The following is a 27,347-nucleotide window of genomic DNA, read 5'->3' on the forward strand; positions in this document are numbered from 1 at the left end:
GTTAGATCTATCAGACAAAACATTAATAAGAAAACAAGGCCTTAAATGACACACTAGATCAGATGGATATAACTGACATGTACAGGTCACTTCACCCCAAAGCAACAGAATATAAATTTTTTTCAAGAGCACATGGAACATTCTCAAAGATAGACCACAGGTTAGGTCACAAAAGAGGCTTATACAAATTCAGGAACATTGATATAATACCAATCATCTTCTTGCATCCTAATGATAGGAATTTAGAAATCAACTACAATAAAAAGAAAAAAACTTCAGAGGAGAAAATTGCAATTAAATAGGCAAACCTGTCTGGCACTTCATCCCAATGCCAGACTGGAAATAAAACTAAATCAGAGGACATTCACCCAAAATTAACAATGAAGCCCAGCTTAGTAGCTGAGTTATAGTCATTGACATTTATAGAACATTTCAACCCAAAGCTGCAGAATATACATTCTTCTTATGTGCACATGGATCATTTACAGGATAGACCATATGTTAGGACACAAATCAAATCTCTCTAAATTCAAGATTGAAATGACATCAAACATCTTCTCAGATTACAATGGCATAAAATTAGAAATCAACTGGAATAAAAATACTCCAAAACAATCCAACACATAGAAGCTAAATAGCATGCTTTTAAGCAATAAATGGGTTGCCAATAAGATTGAGAAAGAAATTTTAAAAAGAAGAACTTCCTGAACACAAATGAAAATGAACACACAACAACCCCAAATCTCTGGGACACAGCAGAAGCAATCCTGAAAAGGAAGTTCATAGTTCTACAGGCCTACAAAAAAAAAAAAAAAAAAAAAAAAATCAACAATAAACTATTTAATTCCTACAACCTAAAAAACTAGAAAGAGAACAACAAAAAAAGTTGGAGTAGAAGGAAGGAAATAATATAGAGCAAAAATAAATTACATGGACACTGCAAAAACAATACAACAAATCAATAAACCAAGAGCTGTTTTTTTTTTTTTGAAAGGATAAACACAATTGATGAACCATTAGCCAGACTCATCAAGAAACAAAGAGCAAGGACCCAAATAAATAAAATCAGAAATGAAAGTGAAGAAGTAACCACTGACACTGCAGAAATACAAAGGTTTGTAAGAAAATACTATGAGCTACTATATGCAACAAGCTGGACAATATGGATAAAAATATTAGAAAAAGCCATAGACAGCAAAATCTCAGACATCTCTTGCAGAAATATGTTTGCAGATTCATCTCTTAGAGCAAAGAAAACTAAGGAGAAAATAATCAAATGGACTACATCAAAATAAAAAGCCATCAACAAAACAACAAGAAAGCCCACTGTATTAGAGAATATATTTGGCTATGTTACATCAGATAAAGGGTTAGTATCAAAGTATATAAGAAACTCATCGAACTTAACAAAAGGAAGACAAACAATCCAATTTGAAAAATGGCCAAAGGACCTAAGTAGACTGCCCCCCAAAGTGGACATACAGATGGCCAAGAGACATATGAAAAAAATGTACAAAGTTACTGATATCTGAGAGATGCAAATTAAAAGACACTGAGGCCAAAACTGGTTTGGCTCAGGGGATAGAGCGCCGGCCTGCAGACTGAAAGGTCCCAGGTTCGATTCTGGTCAAGGGCATGTACCTGGGTTGGGGGCACATCCCCAGTGGGAGATGTGCAGGAGGCGGCTGATCGATGTTTCTAACTCTCTATCTCTCTCCCTTTCCTCTCTGTAAAAAATCAATAAAATATATTTAAAAAGAAAGAAACCTCACACCCTTAAAAAAATTTAAAAAATAAAAAATAAAATTATGCTGAGGTATTACCTTTTGCCTGTCAGAATGGCTGCCATCAATAAATCAACAAATAACAAGTGATGGTGAGGATGTGGATAAAAGGGAACTCTAGTACACTGTTGGTGGGAATGCAGACTGGTGAAGCCATTATAGAAAACAAAGGTTCCCCCCCAAAATAAATATGCAATTGCTTTTGACCCAGTGGTCTCACTTCTAGGATTATACCCTAAACAACCCAAAACACCAATCAGAAAGCATGCCAGTACTCCTATGTTCATAGCAGCACAATTTATAATAGCTAAGCTCTGGAAACAGCCCAAGTGCCCATCAGTAGATTAGTGGGTAAAATAATCTGTGGTGCATTTATACCGTAGAATACTACACAGCAGTAAAAAAGAAGAATATCTTATCCTTTGAGATAGCATGGAGGGACCTGGAGAGTATCATGCAAGTGACATGTCAGTCAGAGAAAGACAAGTATCACCTGATAGCACCCTTATGTAGAATCTAAGTAACAAAATAAACTGATGAATGGAGTGCATCCGGAGACCTGGAAGCATGGAACAGAATGGGGAATCTCAGAGGGTAGGTGGTGGAGAGTGGGTGGGTAGGAGGTAATCACCCAAGGACCTAGGGAGGGGTATAGGAGAAGATTGGAGGGAGTCAATGGGGGGGGGAGGAAGGGAGTGAACAGGACATATGTAATACTTTTCACCAATAAAGAATTATGTTTAAAAATTATTGTATTATTTCCCATACAATCAATTATAAACCTACTTTCCCCCTATGTATTATGCAACCATAAACCCCCCTAAAATTACACAATAACACAGTAGACTTGAACAAAATAGTTACTAAATATCAAAAATAGCACTTCATATAAATAAGTTCAATTTACCATGCGAATCAAAATTCACATGAACTTAATAACATAAACTCAGAGTATATAGAAGAGAGCTATAAGGAAAAATAAATAAATTTATACTCATAAGATATTTAACACACCTCTCTAATTCAGGGACAGAGCAAACTCCTTTCAGACTCAATACACTCACTAAAAAAGGGTATCCAAAACTTCAATAACAAGAGCAGCAAATTGCATTGAACATTTAAATAACCTACTAAACCTAAAAACTTTTCCTGAATGGCACTGAGGTGTTATTCAAAATGCAGACAAAATAGAGGCAGAGAAGCATGCTTGGCATATTTTTAAAACCAACCATACCTCATATGAAGCAAGTTTTAAAAAACTTCAAAGAATGGAAATTATATAGAGTACTAGAGGCCCGGTGCACAAAAATTTGTGCAGTTGGGTGGGTCCCTTAGCCCAGCCTGTGCCCTCTAGCAGTCTGGGCCCCTCGGGGGCCCCTTCCCCTGGCTGCTGGCACCAGTTTTCCTCCGGCGCCGGAACCCAGGCCTTCGCTCTTCACCGGTGAGGGGCTTAACTCCTCACTTGCCGCATGCAGGCCCCGGGGGCATGGTGGAGGACGGCGCACTGTGAGCAGTGAGGAGCTAAGCCCCTGGATGCTCGCCACATGCAGGCCCCAGGGGCGTGGCGGAGGCCAGTGCAGCAGGCTTCTCTCATTGCTATTCACTCTCCACGCCAGCCTTTGCTCACTGCTCCTGCCCGGGTCCAGCTGACTTTGCTCCGTTGCTTGGTGCCTACGTATGCAAATTAACCACCATCTTTGTTGGCGGTTAACTGCCATCTTTCTTGGCAGTTAATTTGCATATCGCTCTGATTAGCCAATGGGAAGCGTAGTGAAGGTACGGTCAATTACCCTTTTTGTCTTTTATTATATAGGACGTTTCTTGTCCTAATTGCAGGTAATGTTGAATTCAGTATAAAAAGGGAACTGGAAAGTCCTTAGATTTAAAACTATGACATTCCATTCAACATCCAGAGATAATCCCTTTTCCTACTGACCTGCATTAGGGTGTTATTCCTGGAAGCACAGCTGGAACATTTTATTAATGTGACTGTATTGTACTATGAAGTAATTTTCAACAAACTACAAAGGACTGGAATCTTATGGAGTATGTTTCTTGTTATCCTTGCAGTTAGTCTACAAATCAGGAACAGAAGGTACCTAAAATATTTTTTATATTTACAAGTTATGAAATACACTTTTAACGCCCCTCTCCCCCAAATCATCATTGGAGTTAGGAAATAACTTCAACTGAATGGTAAAAATAATACTACATGCCAAAACTTAGAAAAAAACCTTTTAGCCTTAAATGCGCATATTTAAAAAAATAAAGCTGGAAAGTCTCCAGTTTGACATCCAGATCAGGACCCAAGCCTAGGGCCTATCAGGGCCAGATCAATTGGGTCTGGGCCTTTTAGTACAGAAGGCCCTGGAGGAGTCCGGTAAGGAGCCAATGATCACCAGGCAGGGACAGAAGGAAGGGATGTGGGTCACCACCTTTAGCACCCCACCACTGCAGGGTTCCATGCCTCCTGCCCTCCTCCTTCCCTCACCTCTGCACCTCCACCAGACCCTGCCAGCCAGAGGGAGTGATGGGGGAGGGACTGCAGGAGGTTGGCCCCTGGCTGCAAGGAGGGAGCCAGCCCTCAGCCTGCATAGGAAAGGGGCTAAGTCAGCTGCCACCCACCCCAGTTCCCTGTTACAGCCTGGGCCCCAAAGGCCCCCAGAGGGGTAGGGAGATGATCTCCAGGCCAGGTGCAAAAGGAATAAATGCCAATGCCTCCACTGGCACCCTGCCACTCTTCCCTGCCTCCCTCCCATCTCATTCCCTTGCCACCACACTGCCACAACAGCAGGTGGGCAGCGGGCAGAGCAGGGCCTGACAGCCAAGAGGAGGGAAAGGGAAAGGCACCTCAGGAGGTTGACCACTGGACCCAAAGAGGGAGCCAGCCCTTGTCCTCCGTGGGAAATGGACTGCCACTCATCCTTGGTTTCCCATTCCAGCCCAGGGCCTGTCCAGTGCAGGGGAGAAACCTGTATATTTAACATAAGCTATGTTGTGTTTAAATTGGAAAATTTAAAAACATACTTTACATTCTAAATTACCACTAAAATAAACCTTCAAGTTACTTTAAGAATCATTTCCTAATAGGAACTTTCAATTTGAGCATTTGGAGACATTAAGACTTTTGTCTAGTTTCAAAGAACCTACCTATATATTATACAAGGTTTTCTACTACACAGCAGGTGACTCAGTGATTGAGCATCAATCTATGAACCAAGAGGTTACTAATTCTGGGGCTTGATCCCCAGTAAGGGCACTAAAGAAGGCAGCCAATTTATCAATATCCCTTCCCCTCTATCTAAAATCAATAAAAACATATTAAAAAACAAAACAGAAAAAAAAAGACACACAAGGATTTATACTAACCTAGTCACCTCCCCAGGAGGATCTTAATGTTTAAGTTCTCAAGCACAATTACATAGTCTTTATAGTTACAAACAATAATTTAAATGTATAATCAATGCAAAGACAACACCAACAAAACCTCTAAAATGCCTAGGAATAACCTTACCAAGAATATTCAGGATTGGCATGAATAAAATATTAAAATGCTTCCCACACAGAGGAGCCAGCACAACTGTGAACAGCACCCACCAGAGGAGCTGCTACCAACTGAGGAGCAGCTGCTACCACAACGGCCCAAGGAGCAACCGCAGCCTGAGGAGCCACTGCCACCCAAGGAGCAGCCACTGAACCACTCAACATCTAGGTATGGTGGCACAATCAAACATGGGTACACAAAGAAACCCCCAAAGGAAAGAAAAGGAGAATTTACCAGAGAAGCAGCTAAGTGATACAGAGGCATGCAACATGACAGAAAAAGAATTCAGATTAAGGGTCCTAGAGTGCATAAACTGGATGGAAGAGAAGATCAACAACTTATGCAAGAAGGAAGAAGAAACAGATGAAAAAATCAATAAAATATGTAAGAACCAAGAAGAAATGAAGAGTGATATAGCTGCAATAAAAAGAAAAGAAAAAAAAAAGAAAAACCTTGAAAGTTTCAACAGTAGACTAGGAGAAGCGGAGGACCAAATTAGCAAATTAGAAGACAGGGAAACAAAATACACCCAAACTGAACTACAATTGGAGAAAAAAATTAAAAGGCAGGAGGAGAGCCTAAGGGAGCTATGGGACAACATGAAATGAAACAACATACGAATAGTAGGGGTGCCAGAAATACAGCAACAGGAACAAGGGTTAGAAAACATATTTAAAGAAATAATATCAGAAAACGTCCCTGAGGTGGGGAAGAAAAAAGTCACACCAGCACAGAGAGTCCCAAACAAGGTGAACCCGAAAAGGCCCACACCAAGAATCATCATAATTACCATGGCAAATGTTCAGGACAAAGAGAGAATCTTACAGGCTGCAAGAGAGAGACGGAAAGTTACATTCAAGGGATCTCCCATTAGATTATCAAATGATTTCTCAACAGAAACACATCAGGCCAGAAAAGAATGGACAGAAATTTACAAAGTGATGCAAAGCAAAGGACTGAATCCAAGAATACTCTATCCAGCAAGGCTATCATTCAAAATTGAAGGGGAAATAAGAAGCTTCACAGACAAAAAAAAAAAAAAAAAAAAAAAAACACTAAGGGAGTTTATCACCACTAAGCCAGCAATGCAAGGAATGCAAAAGGGACAAGTGTAAGAAGAAGAAATAAAAAGCTCAGAAAGAAAACAGCCACACAAAAAAAGAAATGGCTACAAACAAGTACCTTTCAATAATAACTTTAAACGTAAATGGACTAAATGGCCCAATCAAAAGACATCGAGTGTCTGAATGGATAAAAAAACATGACCCCATACATTTGCTGTCTACAAGAGACCCACCTCATTAGAAGGGACTCACACAGACTGAAAGTGAAGGAATGGAAAAATACCTTTCAGGCAAATGGAAATGAAAAAAAAGCTAGGGTAGTAATACTTATATTGGACAAAAGTAGACCTCAAAGTGAAAGCCATAAGAAGAGGTAAGGAAGACCACTTCATAATACTAAAGGGATCAATACAACAAGAAGATATAACCCTGATAAAAATATATGCACCCAATGTAGGAGCACCCAAGTACATAAAAAAAAACTCCTGGAAGATATAAAAGGAGAGATCAACAACAATACAATCATAGTAGGGGACTTTAATACACCACTGACATCACTGGATAAATCCTCTAGAGAAACAATCAGCAAAGAAAAGCAATCCTAAATGATGCACTAGATCAGATGGGCTTAATTGACATCTTCAGAACACTTCACCCCAAAGCCATGGAATATTCATTCTACTCAAGTGCTCAAGGGACAGATTCAAAAATAGAAAACATATTGGGTCACAAACAAAATCTCCCCAAATTCAAGAATATTGAAATCATACCAAGCATCTTCTCAGACCACGATGGCATAATATTGGAAATAAACTACAATAAAAACAACCCAAAATACTCAAACACTTGGAAGCTGAATAGCATCTTTTTAAATATTGATTGGGTTACCATGAGATCAAAGAAGAAATTAAAAACATCCTTGGAAACTAATGACAATGAAAACACAACAATCCAAAACCTATGGGACACAATGAAAGCAGTCCTGAGAGGGAAGTTTATAGCTCTACAGGCCTACTGCAAAAAACAAGAAAAAAATGATAGTAAATCATCTAACTCTACAACTAAAAGAATTCGAGAGCAACAAGAAAACCCCAGAGTGAGCAGAAGGAAGGAGATTATAAAGATTAGAGCAGAAATAAAAGACATAGAGACCAAATATATATACATAAAATCAACAAAAACAAGAGCTGGTTCTTTGAAAGGATAAGCAAGACTGATGAACCTCTAGCCAGGCTCACCAAGAAGCAAAGAGAGAGGACCCAAATAAACAAAATCAGAAACGATAGAGGCGAAATAACAACAGACGCCACAGAAATACAAATGATTGTTAAACAATACTATGGACAACTCTACTCCAACAAATTAGAAAACCTGGAGGAAATGAACATATTCCTAGAAAAATACAACATTCCAAAACTCAATCAGGAAGAACCTAAAAATCTCAACAGGCCAATAACTATGGAAGAAATTGAAGCAGTCATCAGAAGACTTTCAGCAAACAAAAGTCCGGGGCCAGATGGCTTCACAGGGGAGTTTTACCAAACATTCAAGGAAGAACTAAAACCTATCCTCCTCAGACTACTACAAAAAATTCAAGAGGAAGGAACACTTCCAAACTCATTCTATGAAGCCAGCATCACCCTAATTCCAAAACCAGGTAAAGACAACACAATGAAAGAGAATTACAGGCCAATATCCCTCATGAACATAAATGCCAAAATCCTCAACAAAATCTTAGCAAATCGGATCCAGCAGTACATCAGAAAGAACATACACAATGACCAAGTAGGATTTATCCCAGGGATGCAAGGATGGTACAACATCCGAAAATCAATAAACGTGATACATCACATAAAAAAAAAATAAAAAATAAAATGCTTCACACATAAAAGAAACTAAAAATATACAAATAACATTGTCATCTTGAATAAAAAACACATATAATGATTTCAATATCCCAAAGTTATCTAAAAGTTATTGTGATATAGTATAAATGTCATCAATATTTTTGAAAACTTTAAAGAGTTTTTTAAAATCATCCTGTTAAAGTAAGGAAGAATGAATACAAATTCTCTAAAGCAAAGTAATTAGTAGAGGCTAGCCTGACCAGATATTAAAATGTATTATATTATAAAGTTACAATAATTAAAACAGTAGGGTAAGACCTTGTAAATAGACAAACTGCTGAACCAGAATAGAAGGTCCAGTAATCGACACAAATCTTTATGTAAATGTTGTACTATAAAGGTGTCTTCTCAGATCAGAGAAAAGAATATACATGGTATAATCATGGTGTTGGAGCAAATAATGTGAAAAAATATTGGACCTCTAATCACATCCTCCACTAAAATAAATTCCTTATAAATTTTAATAGCTGCTGATAATAATATACAACACTGGGAGCTAACTAAAATATAAGGTTACAAAGTGATTGAAAGTAAAAGAATTGGAAAAGATATATTATGCAAACATACCCCAAATGGAATTTGTATAATAACATACAGTAGATCTGAAGGCAGAGAGCATTCATGGAAATAAAGAGCACTTCATATCAATAAGTTCATTTTTCCAAGAAAATACAAATTCACAGGCACTTATGTAATAACATAAAGTCAAATAACATAAATTCAAATAACATAAACACAGAACTACAAGAAAAATCACACAAATTCACTTTCATATTAGTAGATATTGCACACCTCTTTCAATAAGGGATAAAGCATAACTCTTTCAGAACCAATAGACCAGAAAACAATCTTAGAAGTACAAAAAATAACATAAGCAGCAAATTAGATTCAAACTGCATAAATATCCCACTACTCAAAATAATTGTTGTTGTTCTAAGATTTCTATAATGCTTATATAACCATGTCACTTTTCTTATATTTATAGTAGGGGCCCAGTGCATGAATTCATGCACCTTAGAAGTAACTGTGGGCTGCGAGGCTGCAATAGGAACAAGGGCAGGTCTCGACCCATCTTCTACACCCTCACCTGGCCCCTTCCACCATGGTCCCTGAAATCCTGTCTGCTGGCAGCCCCACTCCCCCTGCTGCTGCTCCCACATGCTGACGGCACCGGCCCTACTCGCACCCACTGATGGTGCAGAGCAATTAGGGCTGGTGCCAGTAGCAGTTGCAAGCAGGGTTGGTGCCAGCTGCAGGTGTGAGTGAGGCTGGCACTGGCAGTGAGTGTGAGTGATGCTCCTGCACTGGCAGCAGATGCATGTGACAGCAGGACCATGGCTTGCTGGAGCAAAGAATTTTCAGTAACCACCAGAGCCTCACCCCAATGACATCAAATGGTGCCCTGCCTTGGTCTGGCACCACTGGTCACCTGTTCCACAATCCTGCCACTGCTAATGCCTGCCATATTTTGCATACACCCCCTGATGGTCAGCACACGTCATAGCAACCAGTAGTTCAGTTGTTTGGTTCTTCTGGATGTTCCACCATTCAGCCTATTTGCATATTAACCTTTTATTATATAGGATATGTACTAGGGGCCCAGTGCACAAATTCATGCACCTTGAAAGGAACTGTGGGCCGCGAGGGTGTGGTGGGCACAGGGGCATGTCTTGGCTCATCCTCCACACCCCTGCACAATCCCTCCCATCATGGCACCCTGTTCCCTGTTTGCCGGCAGCCCTGCTCCCACCGCCACAGCTCCCACATGCTGATGGGACCAGCTCTGGTCGCACCTGATGATGGCTTGGAGTGACTGGGGCCAGCGGCAGCATTGGGTGCTAGTGGAGCCAGCACTGTCAGCAGGTGCAAGCAGCGACTGCTGCCCCAATCGCCAATCAGGAGCAGGGGGATGTGGAGAATCCCTCCGGGGAAATTGGGGCTGTCAACTGTCTCTCACACCCACTCACAGTGCCCAGTGATTGGGGCCATCACTGGGCACCAACAGTGGGTGTAAGCACCGCATGGGACTGTGATGTGCAGGAGCAAAGAATTTTCAGTAACCACCAGAGGCTCACCCCGATGATAGCAACCAGCACCCTTCCTTGGTCTGGCACCCCCGCTCACCTGCTCCACCATCCCACAATGGCCAACACCTGCCATGTTCCACTCTCTGTTGCCTGCTGCTGATACCTGCCATGTTCCACGCACCCCTCCCTCAACTGGTGGTCAGCTCTTGACATAGCGACTGGTTGTTCGGTTGTTTGGTTCTTCCGCTGCTCAATCTATTTGCCTATTAGCCTTTTATTATATAGGATATTTTCATTTTGCTTGTAAACTTCTTGGTACTTTATAACTTTATAATTAAAATGAGTTGGAATTTTGTTTGTAGTTCACAGCTCATGCAGTCTTTAAATACAATCACACAATATCTGTCCTTTTTATTTGAGGATTTGTCCACTCATTATTTTATTATTTTCCTAGAGACCTGGTGCACAATATTCGTACATTGAGGGTGAGACTCGTAGCTCGGCTCACTGCTCCTTAGTGCTGCAATCACCGCTGCTGTGCTCGCCAGCCATGAGCCCAACTTCTGGCTGAGCAGCGCTCCCTGGTAGTCAATAAGCATCATAGCGACCAGTCGTTCAGGTTGATCTTCCATAACAGTCACTTAGGCTTTTACTACATAGATTTTTTATCCTCCCTTGAGGATATGTTTACCAATTTATTTTTTTACCAGTAGAGGGAGAGCAAGAAAGAAAAATTGATGTGAGAGAAAAACATTGACATATCGAACTCACAAGCTAGGTATGTGCCCTGATAGAGAATAGAACCTGCAACATTTTGGTGTAGCAGATAACGTTCCAACCAAATGAGCCACCAGCCAGGGCAGGTCCATTTATTTGTTTGTTTATTTATTTATCTACTTTTATAAAAACCCTGGGCGGTGTTCATCATGACCAGGTCTGGTGACCAAGTAAGTGGAAGAAAGTCAGTTCTGCAGGGGTTGTCTTGGCAATGGCTGCACCCTCCCGTGAGCTATTTCCTGGATCTGTTTCCAGTGAGGGTGGGGTTTGAGGCAGGAACCCACCCTTGGAGCATGGACCCACTGAGTCCTGGGTCGTTTTGCCAAGGGCTGCGCCCTCCCCAGCTGTTTCCTGTGTGGCCTGAGGGAAGAACCCACCCTCAGAGCACCAGGAGCGCCCAGCAGAAGTCAGTCCTGGGTTGCTGAGGTGGAGGCCACGGTGTGGTAAAACTCTGGGTCTGGCCCAACATGGGGCATGGCCAACCTTCAAACCAGACCCTGACAGTTGAAAGGAGGGAGCCCCAATTCTCACAGAATCCACTGTTGGATAGCTTGCTGTTAGTGGCCTGCCAGCCAGCAACCCCATTCACCTGCACCCCGGACCCTGACAGGAGGGAGAAGAGAGCCCCTTTCCTCACAAAATCAGCTCCTTTTGTTACTGTTTATTAATAAACTTTATATTATTTTTACATACATTTTACTAATTTCCTTTCATCTCTCACACTTCTATTATAAAGGGCAAATAGCAATGTTAAAATATCTCTGCTAATTAATTCCCTTTTTAAAAAAAATATATATTTCATTGATTTTTTACAGAGAGGAAGGGAGAGGAATAGAGAGTTAGAAACATCAATGAGAGAGAAACATTGATCAGCTGCCTTCTGCACACTCCCCACTGGGGATGTGCCTGCAACCAAGGTACATGCCCTTGACCAGAATCAAACCTGGGACCCTTGAGTCTGAAGGCCAATGCTCTATCCACTGAGCCAAACCAGTAAGGGCAATTAATTCCCTTTTAATGCGCACGAATTTTGTGCACCAGGCTACTAGTTTATTTATAAAATATATTTTTATTGATTTCAGAGAGGAAGGTAGAGGCATATAGAAACATCAATGATGAGATAGAATAATTGAACAGCTGCCTCCCGCATGTTCCATCCTTGGATAGAATTCCCAACCCCAGCATGTGCCCTGATTGGGAATCAAATCATGACCTCCTGGTTCATAGATTTACATTCAACCACTGAGTCAAGCCATCAGGGCTAGTCCATTTATTTTTTATGTAATATTTTCCCATGTTAGATTTAATTCTACAATCATTTTATTATAATTTGTTCTTATTTGTTCAATAATTTTTTTTATTGATTTTTGTTTCTTTTTTTTTTTTTTTACAGAGAGAAAGGGAGAGGGATAAAGAGTTAGAAACATCGATGAGAGAGAAACATCAATCAGCTGCCTCCTGCACACCCCCTACTGGGGATGTGCCCGCAACCAATGTACATGCCCTTTACCGAAATCAAACCTGGAACCCTTCAGTCTGCAGGCCAAAGCTCTATCCACTGAGCCAAACCAGTTAGGGCCGATAATATGTTTTTTACATACAAATTTTGTTATTGAAGTCACAAAATGCATATTTATACATTGTTTACTCACTATCATACATTTCGAACTTTTAATGTATTTTAAATCTTGTAGAAAATAACAAATGGAGTTACAAACCAAAATTATGATAATATTGATTTTTATTTATTTATTTATTTTTTATCTATAATTTCTTTATTGGTTAAGGTATTACAAATGTGTCCTCATTCCTCCATTAACCCCCAACCTCCCCAAAAAACTCATACTCGCATCCCCCTGTTGTTTGTGTCCATTGGTTTGGCTTATATATATGCATACAAGTCCTGGTTGATCTCTTCCCCTTACCCCCACCCTCCCCTACTTTCCCTATAGGGATTGATAGTCTGATCGCTGTTTCTCTGTCTTTGGTTCTGTCCCTGTTCATCAGTCTATGTTGTTCTCTATATTCCACAAATGAGTGAGATCATGTGGTATTTATCTTTCTCTGACTGGCTTATTTCACTTAGCATAATGCTCTCCAGTTCAATCCATGCTGTTGCAAATGGCAAGAATTCCTTCTTTTTTACTAAAGCATATTATTCCATTGTGTAGATGTACCACAGTTTTGTTTTGTTTTTTTAGTTAAGGTATTACAAATGTGTCCTCATCCTCCCCCTATTAACCCCAACCTCCCCGCTCCCCGCACACTCATGCTCCCATCCCCCCGTTGTCCATGTCCACTGGTTTGGCTTATATGCGTGTATACAAGTCCTTCGGTTGATCTCTTCCCCTTAGCCCCTCCCTCCCCTACTTTCCCTCTGGGGATTGATAGCGTAATCGCTGTTTCTCAGTCTTTGGATCTGTCCCTGTTCATCAATCTATGTTGTTCTCTATATTCCACAAATGAGTGAAATCATGAGGTATTTATCTTTCTCTGACTGGCTTATTTCACTTAGCATAGTGCTCTCCAGTTCCATCCATGCTGTTGCAAAAGGCAAGAGTTTCTTCTTTTTTACCGCAGCATAGTATTCCATTTTGTAGATGTACCACAGTTTTCTAATCCACTCATCTGCTGATGGGCACTTAGGGTGTTTCCAAATCTTAGCTATGGTGAATTGTGCTGCTATGAACATAGTGGTGCATATATCCTTTCTAATTGGCGTTTCTGGTTTCTCGGGATATATTCCTAGTAGTGGGATCACTGGGTCAAATGGGAGTTCCATTTTTAGTTTTTTGAGGAAACTCCATACTGTTCTCCACAGTGGCTGCACCAGTCTGCATTCCCACCAGCAGTGCAGAAGGGTTCCTTTTTCTCCACATCCTCTCCAACACTTGTTGTTTGTTGATTTGTTGATGATAGCCATTCTGACAGGTGTGAGATGATACCGCATTGTCGTTTTGATTGGCATCTCTCGTATAATTAATGACTTTCAGCATGTTTTCATATGTCTTTAGGCCTTCTGTATGTCCTCTTTCGAAAAGTGTCTATCTAGGTCCATTGCCCATTATTTTATTGTTTATCTTCCTTTTGTTAAGTTTCATGAGATCCCTGTAAATGTTGGAGATTAAACCCTTATTGGTGGTATCATTGGCAATATGTTCTCTCATGTAGTGGGTCTTCTTGTTTTGTTGATGGTTTCCTTTGCTGTGCAAAAGCTTTTTTATTTTGATGTAGTCCCATTTGTTTATTTTCTCTTTAGTTTCCATTGACATAGGAGCAGTATCAGAGAAGAAATTCCTTTGGCATATGTTTGCGATTTTGCTGTCTGTGTATTCCTCTAGTATTTTTATGGTGTCCCGTCTTACATTTAAGTCCTTTATCCATTTTGAGTTTATTTTTGTGTATGGTGTGAGTTGGTGGTCTTGTTTTATTTTTTTGCATGTATCTGTCCAATTTTCCCAACACCATTTATTAAAGAGACTGTCTTGACTCCATTGTATGTTCTTGCCTCCTTTGTCAAATATTAATTGGGCATAGTGGTTTGGGTTGATTTCTGGGTTCTCTATTCTAATCCATTCATCTATATGTCTTTTCTTGTGCCAGTATCAAGCTGTTTTAAGAACAGTGGCTTTGTAATACAGCTTGACATTTGGTATAGAGATCTCACCTACTTTGTTCTTCTTCGAATTGCTGCAGCTATTTGAAGTCTTTATTTTAAAATATATTTTATTGATTTTTCACAGAGAGGAAGGGAGAGGGATAGAGAGCCAGAAACAATGATGAGAGAGAAACATTGATCAGCTGCTTACTGCACACCCCACACTGGGGATGTGCCCTCAACCACGGCACATGCTCCCAACTGGAATCGAACCCGGGACCCCTGAGTCCGCAGGCTGACTCTCTATACACTGAGCCAAACCAGTTCTGGGGGGTCTTTTTTTATTCAAGATAAATTTTTGGAACATTCGTTCTAGATTTGTGAAATATGCCGTTGGTATTTTAATGGGGATTGCATTGATTCTGTAGATTGTTTGGGTAGTATGTACATTTTGATAATGTTGATTCTACCAATCCATGAACACGGTATGTTCTTCCATCTGTTTATGTTTTCCTCTATCTCTTTTTTCAGTGTCCTGTAGTTTTTAGTATATACATCTTTTACCTTCTTAGTTTTTTCCTAGGTATCTTTTTTTTTTTTTTTTTTTTTTTGGTGTGATGGTAAGTGGGTTTCTTTTGTAGTCTCACTTTCTGTAAGTTCACTATTGGTGTAAAGAAATGCCATAGATTTCTTGGCATTAATTTTGTATCCTGCTACATTGCCAAATTCATTTATTAAGTCTAATAATTTTTTGGTGAAGTCTTTAGGGTTTTCTATGTACGGTATCATATCTGTGAATAAGGACAGCTTTATTTCTTCTTTTCCAATTTTTAATGCCTTTTATTTCTTCTTCTTGTCTGATCACAATGGCTAGTACTTCCAGTACTATGTCAACCAGGAGTGATGAGAGTGGCCACCCCTGTCTTGTGACTGTTCTTAGGGAAAATGGTTTTAGATTTTGACCATTGAGTATGATGTTGGCTGCGGGTTTGTCATATATGGCTTTTATTATGTTGAGGTATGATCCTTCTATTTCTACCTTACTGAGAGTTTTGTCAAGAAAGGGTGTTAGGTTTTGTCAAATGCTTTTTTGTATCAATTGATATGACTATGTGATTTTTTATTTCTCAATTTGTTTATGTGATTTTCATGTTTATTGATTGTGGATATTGTACCATCCTTGCATCCCTGGGATAAATCTAACTTGGTCATGGTGAATGATCTTTCCGATGTATTGCTGAATCCGATTTGCTAGAATTTTATTGAGTATTTTGGCATCTATGTTCATGAGGCATATTGGCCTATAATTCTCTTTCATTATGTTGTCTTTATCTGGTTTTGGTATTAGGATGATTCTGGCATCATAGAATGAGCTGGGAAGTGTTCCTTCCTCTTGAATTTTTTGGAATAATCTGAGGAGGATAGGTTTTAGTTCTTCCTTGAATGTTTGGTAAAACTCCCCTGTAAAGCCATCTGGCCTTGGGCTTTTGTTTGCTGGAAGCTTTTTGATGACTGCTTCAATTTCTTCCATAGTTATTGACCTATTGAGATTTTTAGAATCTTCCAGATTGAGTTTTGGAAGAATGTATTTTTCTAGGAATATGTCTATTTCCTCCAGGTTGTCTAGTTTGTTGGAGTAGAGTTGTGCATAGTATGTTTTTAACAATTTCTTGAATATCTGTGGGGTTTTTTGTTATTTCACCAGCTTTCATTTCTAAATTTGTTTATTTGAGTCCTCTCTCTTTGCTTTTGGTGAGCCTGGCTAGAGGCTCATCAATCTTGTTTATCCTTTCAAAGAACCAGCTCTTGGTTTCATTAATCTTTTGTATTGCTTTTTGGTATCAATATCATTTATTTTTGCTCTGATCTTTATTATCTCCTTCCTTCTGCTCACTTTTGGCTTTTCTTGTTGCTCACTTTCTCATTCTTTTAGTTGTAGAGTTAGATTATTTACTATTATTTTTTCTTGTTTTTTGCAGTAGGCCTGTAGAGCTATAAACTTCCCTCTCAGACTGTTTTAATTGTGTCCCATAGGTTTTAGATCGTTGTGCTTTCCTTGTTAATAGTTTCCAGGATGTTTTTAATTTCTTCTTTGATTTCATTGGTAACCCAATCATTATTTAGTAGCATGCTATTCAGCTTCTAAGTGTTTGAGTTTTTTGGGTTGTTTTTTTTTTGTAGTTTATTTCTAATATTATGCCATTGTGGTTTGAGAAGATGCTTGGTATGATTTCAAAATCTTCTTGAACTTGGGGAGACTTTTCTTGTGACCCAATATGTGGTCTATTTTTGAAAATGTCCCATGTGCACTTGAGAAGAACATTTATTCTGTGGCTTTGGGGTGAAATGTTCTAAAAATGGCAATTAAGTCTATCTGATCTAGTGAGTCATTTAGGATTGTTGTTTCTTTGCTGATATTTTGTCTAGAGGATTTATCCAGTATTGTCAGTGGTATGTTTAAGTCCCCTACTATGATTGTATTGTTGTCGATCTCTCCTTTGATATCTGCCAGGAGTTTTTTTATGTATTTGGGTGCCCTGCATTGGGTGCATATATGTTTACCAGGGTTATATCCTCTTGTTGTATCGATCCCTTTAGTATTATGAAGTGGTCTTCCTTATCTCTTCTTATGGCCTTCACTTTGAGTTCTATTTTGTCAGAGATAAGTAATGCTACCCCAGCTTTTATTTCATGTCCATTTGCCTGAAAGATAATTTTTCATCCCTTCACTTTCAGTCTGTGTGAGTCCCTTATTCTGATGTGGGTATCTTGTAGACAGAAAATATATGGGTCATGGTTTTTTATCCATTCAGCCACTCAATGTCTTTTGATTGGAGCATTTAGTCCATTTACATTTAAAGTTATTATTGAAAGGTACTTGCTTGTAGTCATTTCTCTTTTTTGTGCCTGTGTTCTTTCTTGCCATTTTATTTGTTCTCTTTACAGCATTCCCTTTAGCATTTCTTGCATTGCTGTCTTGGTAGTGATAAAAACTCCCTTAGCCTTTTTTTTTGTCTGCAAAGTTCCTGATTTCCCCTTCAATTTTGATTGATAGTCTTGCTGGATAGAGTATTCTTGAATTCAATCCTTTGCTTTGCAACACTTGTATAGCTCCTTCCATTCCCTTCTAGCTTGATGTGTTTCTGTTGAGAAATAATTTGATAATCTGATGGGGGATCCTTTGTAATAACTCTCTCTCTCTCTCTCTCTCTCTCTCTCTCTCTCTCTCGCATCCTTTAAGATTCTCTCTTTGTCATGTACATTTGCAATCATTATTATGACATGTCTTGGTGTGGGTCTTTTGAGGTTCATCTTGCTTGGGACTCTCTGCACTTTTGTAACTCCCCCCCCCCCCCGCCCCATATCTGGGAAGTTTTCTGTCATTATTTCTTCAAATAAATTTTCTAAATTTTGCTGCTCTTCTTGTCCTTCTGGAAGCTTTATTATATGTATGTTACTTTGTTTCATGTTGTACCAAAGGTCCTTAGGCTCCCCTCCTGCTTTTCAATTTTTTTCTCCAGTTGTTGTTCAGATTGAGCAAGTTTATCTCTCTTATTGTCTAACTCACTAATTCAGTCCTCTGCTTCTTCTAATCTACTGTTGAAACCTCCCATGGTGTTTTTGATTGTAGCTATATCACTTTTCATTTCTTCCTGATTCTTGCATAGGTTGTTGATTTTCTCATCCATCCGGTGAATGAATTGTACAACCATTACTCTGAATTCTTTTTCTGTCATGTTGCATGCTTCAACATGCAATTCACTAATTTCCTTTCTTGGCGACTCCTCATTTTCTTTCCTCTGGGGATTGTGTTGTCTCCCCATTTTGACTATCATCAGAAGGTTCAAATGTAGAGTTCCGTGGGCGTGGCCCTGGGCCATGTGCAGTGGGAGCTTCACACCACCCTAGTGTCACTGAAGAGCTCTGACAGTAAGACGTGTGAATGTCGTGGGTTGGTGGGAACCAGGCTTGTTGAGAGTCAGCATTACCAGAGCTCATTGTGGCCTCATCTGCGCACTTAGAATCAGGATCCTGCCTGCACCATGCTGAAACAGAGAACCCTCTGGAGTGTATTGAAAATCAGAGCCCCCTAGCATGTGCCAGGAGTCAGAGTTCCCCAAAAATCTAGTATTAGAGTCTCTGTTGCTTTGTTTGGCATTGCATTGAGAACCAGGGTCCCTGTGTGAGCATGCTCCAAGAATTGGAGTCACTGGCTCTTAGTGTGAATGCTTTGGGAATCAGGGATCCCAGGCACAGTTGATAAGAAACAGAGTCAAGTCAGTGGTGCTTGGTGCTGCCTCCCACCTGGAAAATCAGGGTCCCAGAGCCCTTGCTGTGGGGAACAACCTCCCAGTGTTTGTGTGTTAGCTCCCAGGCTAACATTCCTGTAGCCTGTGCTTTGGGGAACAAGTTCCCAGTGTTCTGCGTTCCCAGGCTAAGTAAGATTCCTGTAGTAGCACTGAAGCCTGGGTGAGAGGTGGGTCTATCAGTTACTATGGCACTGCCTGCGAGCCTGCAGGGAAGGGGTAGGGCTCTGTTACTCACAGAAATCTGCCTCCGGAATGTCTGGATTCTTGGTGTCCATGGGTCTGTGGCTGTGGTTGCAGGTCTCTGTCCCCAGTGGCTGCAGGGTCCTGGTTTGCATCTGAGACCAGATGGGGTGGTGCTGAGGGTAGGATCCTAGTCTCAAGCAGCTCTGTTTCTCAAGATGGTGTGGTCTCTGTGCCTGCATTTGTGTGCTGGCCTTCTAGGAGGCTCCACCGTCTAAGACTGCCCAGTTTAGCAGCTTCTTAGAAGACCTGCAGAATCTAACTGTCCCTAGCTCATACACACACACACACACACACACAAACACCGCACATGTCCACACACTCCTCTATCACTCCCTCACGCTCTCACACTCTCTCCCTCCCTCTGTTCACTAATTTTTATTTTATTTTCTCTCTCTCTCTTAAACTTTTTTTCTTTAGGGTTATGAACTCTTTTTGAGCTTTATTTATGTCCTCTGTTGACCTATTAATGGTTTCTTTATTAGTAGCATTATTAGTGACAGGCTGCCTCTTACATATGCCCTGACCAGGACAGGGGATCTAACCTGCAATTAAGGTATGTGCCATTGACAGGGAATAGAACTTGAAACGTCAACCCTTAAGTCCACAGGCCTACGCTCTATTTACAGAACCAAATTGGCCAGGGAAGATATTCATTATTAAAAACATATTTTTACTTTGTTAAATATTTTTTACTCAATTAACTTACACACAAGGGCTGAATCACCCCTTGTTAATTCTTGCCTGAATAAATTATTATATGTGATTGCAAAAAGGTGATTTTGTAATATTTTCATTAATTACATAATTTCTCTCTCTCAGAATATTATATGTATCCTTCACCCAATTTCTTAGGTGTTAATAATTTAAACATAACCATTATACAACTAACAAGATTTGGAATATATTTTTCTTATAATCTCTTTAATGTTACTTAATCCATTCACTTTGTTTTTGTTAATCTTCACCCAAGTAAGTTTTCCATTGAATTTTAGAGAGAGTGAAGGGAAAGGGGAAGACACATTGATTGGTTGCCTCCTGCACATGCTCTGATAGGGACTGGGGATCAAGCCAGCAACTGAGGTACATGCTCTTGACTGGAATCGAACCTGGGGCCCTTCAGTACACGGGCTAATTCTCTATCCACTGAGCAAAACAGGCTGCAGCTTAATTCATTTACTTTTAATCTATATGTGTCTTTATATTTAAGATGTATGTGCCCAATTTTCCCAGCACTATTTCTTGAAGGGACTGTCTTGACTCCATTGTATGTTCTTGAATCCTTTATCAAATATTAATTGACTATAATGAATTGGGGTGGGTAAGTTTCTGGAGTCTTTTTTCTGATCCATTGGTCTATATGCCTGTTCTTGTGCAAGTGCCAGGCTGTCTTGATTACTGTGGCTTTAGAGTATAACTTGATTTCTGGCATTGTGATCACTCCTACTTCATTCTTCTGTCTCAAAATTGCAGTATGGGGTCATTAATAAATTTTTGGAGTACTTGTTCTACCTCTGTGAAGTATGCCATTGCTATTTTAATAGAGATTGAGTTGAATCTGTAGATTGCTTGGATATACATTTGAATCATGTTAATTCTTCCAATATATTAGGATGCTATATGCATCCATTTGTGTCTTCCTTTATTTATTTTTCAATGTCCTATAGTTTTCCAAGTATAGGTGTTTTACCTCCTTAGTAACTTTACTCCTAGATATCATATTTTTGTTGTTGCAAGGGAAACAGGATTGCTTTTTTTAGTTTCTCTTTCTGAGAATTAATTATCTAATCTAATAAAAGAGAAACATGCAAATTGATCGCACCTCTGCTACACCCCAAGCCATGCACAGCAGCCAGTTAGAGCGGATATATGCAAATTAACCCAACCAAGATGGCGGCCAGCAGCCACGGAGCTGAAGCAAGCAGGAGGCTTGGTTGCCTCGTCGATGGAGGAAGCCAACTTTTTGCCTGCCCTGGCCTGCTGTGGCCTCCACTCAAGGCAACAAAATTTAAAGTATAGAAGATAAATAAATTCCAGATATCTGCTTCCAGCCAGCCTGCAAACAGCCATCAGCCCCTCACCCAGGCTGGCCACACTGTCATGGGGTGAGGGTCCCCGCTGGGGGCTTAGCCAGCCTGCAAACAGCCATCAACCCCTCACCCAGGTTGGCCAGGCACCCCAGTGGGTCCCACACCCTGATCCAGGACACCCTTCAGGGCAAACCAGCCAGCCCTCACCTGTGCACCAGGCCTCTATCCTATTTAATAAAAGGGTAATATGCAAATGGACCCTAACAGCAGAACGATTGGAAATGACTGGTCACTATGACACACACTGACCACCAGAGTGCAGATGCTCAATGCAGGAGCTTCTTCCTGGTGGTCAGTGTGCTCCCACAGAGAGAGCTCTGCTCCTCCACAAGCCAGGCTGATGGCTGCCAGTACAGCAGTGGTGGTGGAAGCCTCTCCTACCTCCTTAGCAGTGCTAAATATATCCGACTGCAGCTTCGGCCTACTCCCCACCAGCAAGTGGACATCCCCTGAGGGCTCCAGGGCTGCCAGAGGGATGCCTGACTGCCAGCTGAGGTCTGAGCCCCCAGAGTGTGCCTAAGCCCGCAGGTGGCCATCCCCTGAGGGGTCCCAGACTGCGAGAGGGCAGAGGCCAGGCTAAGGGACTCCCCCACTCATGAGTGCACAAATTTTTGTGCACCAGGCCTCTAGTCCTATATAATAAAATGCTAATATGCAAATTTACCTAACAGCAGAACGACCAGTCACTATGACGTTCAATGACCACCAGGGGCCAGAAGCTCAATGTCTGAGCTGCCCCCTGGTTGTCAGTGTGCTCCCACAGGAGGAGTGCTACTGATCCAGAAGCCAGGGTCACAGCTAGCAAGCACAGTGGTGGTGGCGGGAGCCTCTCCCACCTCCATGGCACTCAAACATCCCCCAAAGCCCTCTGGACTGGGAGTGGGCACAGGCCAGGCTGAGGGACCCTTCTGAGTGCACAAATTCCATACACTGGGCCTCTATTTGATGTATAAAAATGCCATCGATTTGCCAAATTCATTTATTAAGTCTAGTAACTTTCTGGTGGAGGCTTAGGGTTTTCTATGTACAATTTCATGACATCTGGAAATAGAGTTTTACTTCCTCCTTTCCAATTTTGACACCTTTTATTTCTTTCTCTTGTCTTATTGCTTTGGCTGGGACTTCCAGGACTATGTTTAATAAGTGTTGAAAACAGACATTCATATGTTGTTTCTATTCTTAGAAGAAACACTTTTAGTTTTTGCCCACTGAGTATGATTGTTGTGCATTTGTTGTATATGGCCTTTATTATATTGAGATGTGATCCCTCTATTTCCACCTTACTTAGAGTTTATTACTAAAAAAATGGTGCTGGATTCTGTCAGATACTTTTTCTGTATCTATTGATTTGATCATGTGGTTTTTAGCTTTCATTTTGTTTATCTGATGTATCACATTTATTGATTTGCAAATATTGTCCCAGCCTTGCATCCCCAGAATAAATTCCACTTAACCATGGTGTGTGATATCTATATATATAAAACCCTAATATGAAAATAGACTGAACGGCAGAACAACTGAACAATCAAACTACCGAACAACCGATCGCTATAAAATGCACTATCACCAGGGGGCACATGCAGAACATGGTGGACGTCGAGCACAGCAGGATGGTGGAGCAGGTGAGTCGGGGTGCCAGACCAAGGTGGGGCATGGTGCACTGTCATCAGGGCGAGCCTCTGGTGGTTACCGAAATCCTTTGCTTCCATTAACCATGGTCCCATCTGATGTTTGCACCTGTTTCTCGTGCTGGTCCCACTCATACCTGCTTCCAGTGCCACAGCCGCCGCTCATACCCACTGCTGGCACCTGGCACCAGCCCCTATCACTCTTAAGGGCATCTCCACCTCCCCCTGCTCCTGAGGGGTGATCAGGGCAGCAGCCACAGTTTGCACCCACTGACAGCACTGACCCCACTCACACCCACTGCTGGCACCAGCCCCAGTCAATATGCACCATCAGCAGGTGCGAGCGGGGCCAGCACCATCAGCACATGGGAGTGGTGGTGGGAGTGAGGCTGCCGGAAGACAGGAGACTGGGGTCAGTGGGAGGAAGGGCAGGGCAGGAGCACAGAGGATGGGCCAAGTCCCGCCCTGGGTCCCCTGCAGCCTCATGGCCCACAGTGCCTTTCTTTCTTTTTTTTAATATATTTTATTGATTTTTTACAGAGAGGAGGGAGAGAGATAGAGAGCTAGAAACATCGATGAGAGAGAAACATCGATGAGAGAGAAACATCGATCAGCTGCCTCCTGCACATCTCCCACTGGGGATGTGCCTGCAACCCAGGTACATGCCCTTGACCGGAATCGAACCTGGGACCTTTCAGTCCTCAGGCTGACGCTCTATCCACTGAGCCAAACCGGTTTCGGCCCCACAGTGCCTTTCAAAGTGCATGAATTCATGCACTGGGCTCCTAGCTTTCATATATTGCTGAATGTGATTTGCTAAATTTTTTTGAAGGTTATAGTGTTTATGTTCATCAGGGATATTGGCCTGTACTTTTCTTTCTTTTTAGTGTCTTTATCTGGTTTTGGAAGTAGGATAATGGTGGTTTCATAAAAAGAGCTTGGAAGTGTTTATTCCTCTTTTATTTTTGGCATTGTTAGAGAAGGGTAGGTGTTAGTTCTTTGAATATTTGTTAAAATTAACCCATATGACTATCTGGCCCAGGACTTTTGTTTGCTGGGGCTTTTTAAATTACTGCTTTCTAAATGATAGCTTTTCTGGCTAGAGTATCCTTGGTTGTAGGACCCTGCTCTTCATCACTTTGAATATCTATCACCACTCCTTTCTGGCCTGCATAGTTTCTGTTGAGAAATAACCTGACAATCATAGGGGCCCTGCCTTGTAGGTAACTAACTGTTTTTCTCTTGCTGCTTTTAAGACTCTCTATAGTTTTTAGCCCTTGGCATTTTAATTATAATGTGTCTTGGTGTGGTCCTCTTTGTGTTTCTCTTGTTTGGGACTCTGTGCTTCCTGGACTTGTAAATTTATTTCTTTAACCAGGTAAGTGAAATTTCCTGTCATTATTTCTTCAAATATGTTTTCAATATCTTACTCTCTCTTTTCTTTTGGATTTCCCATAATACAAATTTTGGTATGCTTGAAGTTGTCCCAGAGGATCCTTACACTGTCTTTATATTGTGTTTCTTATTTCGTTTTTCTTTTTGCTCTTCTGAATGGATATTTTTACTTCTTCATATTCTAAAATCTTTATTTGATTATTGGAATCCTCTACTCTACTATTGAATCCCTGGATATTATTCTTTTTTTAACATATTTTTTTATTTTATTGATTTTTTACAAAGAGGAAGGGAAAGGAATAGAGAGTTAAACATCGATGAGAGAGAAACACCAATCAGCTGCTTCCTGCACACCTCCTACTAGGGATGTGCCCACAACCAAAGTACATGCCTTTGACCGGAATCAAACCTGAGAACCTTCAATCCATAGGCTGACACTCTATCCACTGAGCCAAACTAGTTAGGGTCCCTGTATATTATTTTTTATTTCAGTCAGTGCATACTTAATTCTTACTGGTCCTGTTACAATTTTTTTTTTTTCATTCTCACTAATATCCTTGGAAGTCTCACTAAGTCCCTTGGATGTCTCAAGAAGATTCATGAGTAACCTTATAACTTTGGTTTTGAGTCCTATATCTCATAGTTTGATTTCTAAATTTCTTTTTTTTTTTGTTACCTGTTTATTTGTCTCTGAATTTTGACTGCTCCCCTGTGTTCATTTCTATGTATTTGGCAGAGCTGCTATATTCCCTTGAGTTGATAGAGTGGCCTTGTGTAGTAGGTGTCCAATACTGCTCAGTGGCTCAGCCTCTCCAGTCACATTAACTGGCAGTCTAAGTGGACCTCTTTGTAGGTTGTATGCACAGTCTTGTTGTAGTTGAGATGTAATTGCTGTTGGTGTCACTGGGAGCAATTGATCTCTAGGACAATTGGCTGTGACTACAGTCAGACAGCTGCTATGCAGGAAACACTCCTATGGAGCAGGACTTGATTCAGCGGGGCTTTGGTGCTCATTGAATCTGCTGCTTGAGTGTGTCCCTTGTGGATGTATAGAGTTGTAATGAGTTATGGTCTGATCCTGACCACTGGGTGTACTGGCTCTTGGGTCTTCAGGGAGGTGCAAAGTATGCCACTGTCTGAGGCCACCCACCAGGATCTTACAGAGAGATCTGAAGATTCCTCCTATTTGTATCGGTTTTGGAAGTGCCAAGGTGAGGCCCAATTGTGAAGGAAGGTAGGCTGGTGCGAGTGCTGGGTCTTGTACCTTTTGTTGACAGGTTTAGGGATCCTTGACCCAGTTGCAGCTTATTTGAGAGATTTTAGAAAGGTCTGAAGCCTGAGCAAGGGCAGGCCATTCATATGCAAAAGTCCCTCCACACAGATTGGGTGGAGTGGCATATTGGATACACAGAGTCTCAGGGAATCACTAGAGCATAGCCAACACTGTGCTTTAGGATTATGGGATTTTAGATATGGTTTCCTTCCCATCACACCTCCCACAGTGGTCTCCCTCAATCCTCTGTTCCTCTTTTTTCCCCATACACAGATCTTTCACATCAAGAGACATTTAGGAAAAAAGGTGAAAGTATAGCATATGACCTCAAAATACATATCTCCAATTTGGGCAATGGGGAACCTTGAGGACCCTGGCTTACACTTTAATTTATCTACTAGACATTAATTAAACACTTAAGATGTTCCAGTTTAGACAAAGGAATTCATTACTTGAACAGATCATATGGCCCATTGTCCTTATGGAGGACTTATTGCAGACAGACATGGAAACGTTAATTTCAGATATATTTAACTATAATTTACCTATTTTTTAAAAGTGCACAGTGCCTGGATAACCTAAAACTGTGAGTGAAGCAAATTATCCCAGCCTCAGTTCTAACTAGAACTGGGTTCTGACGCTTGTAGAGTTATAGTGGTTATGGAGCCCCCCTTTCCTGAGGGGCTCTCTTTCATCAGGGGATACAGATTATTAATAAACTACTATTGTTCTCACAAAGAGACCTCTGTGAGAAACTGGGAGAGGCAAGTGAATGATGTCCTAAATAAGGTGTGGAGCTATTTGAGAAAGGCCTCTCAAGAGAAGATAGGCTTGGTATGAGTATTGAATGATGTGAGCTAATCCAGAAGCAGAGTTCTAGATCAAGCACCAAGTTTTGTGGTATGACACAGAAGCTGATTTAGAGCTTAATGAAGCTAGAGGTCACAGGGTTTTATAATGAAGTCTGGAATCAGGCTTTGGAAATGGTACTAACCAAGATGAGCGCTCCAAGTAAGCCGGACATGGCAACAGGCATTCATATGACCTGTGACAGAGGCTCAGACATTGACCAGAAGCTTCCCCAGGAGCACTGGGGAGAGTGGGTGACATCAGAGCTGAGGGCCTTGAGCATCAGTGAGGAGCGGGACATGGATATGACAGGTAGTAGGAACTCATCACTTGTGGTTTTCCTTCCTTTCATATGCCTCAATCCCAGGTATGTGAACTGCGCCCGGAATGATGAAGGGCAAAACCTGGTGGCCTTTCAATATCACAGGCAGATTTTCTACCGAACCTGCCAGGTCATTAAGGTGGGCTCCAAGCTGCTGGTCTGGTATGGGGAAGAATATGGCCAGACTCTGGGCATCAAGTGGGGCAGCAAGTGGAAAAAAGATCTCGCACTTGGGGGAGATAGGCACCACTCTTCCTCAACAAGGAAAGAAAGAATTCTCAGAAATTTCCATGGCCCAACTCAAGTAGTGGAGTCAAATCCAGTCTAAAGTCCGTAAACTTTCAAATCAGATGCTTCAGAAATTACATAGGTCTTTGTTTCCTGGGAAAAAATTTAATATTTTACATTTTTGTTCTACCTTTTAAAATTATGTATTTATTTCATTTATTATTATTATTATTATTATTATTATTATTATTATTATTTGTATTATTGATAATAGAGACAAATAAAGGGGAAGGAGAGAAAAACATCTGTCT

Source organism: Myotis nattereri (assembly GCF_964212035.1).
Source record: "Myotis nattereri genome assembly, chromosome: Y".
Classification (NCBI taxonomy): Eukaryota; Metazoa; Chordata; class Mammalia; order Chiroptera; family Vespertilionidae; genus Myotis; species Myotis nattereri.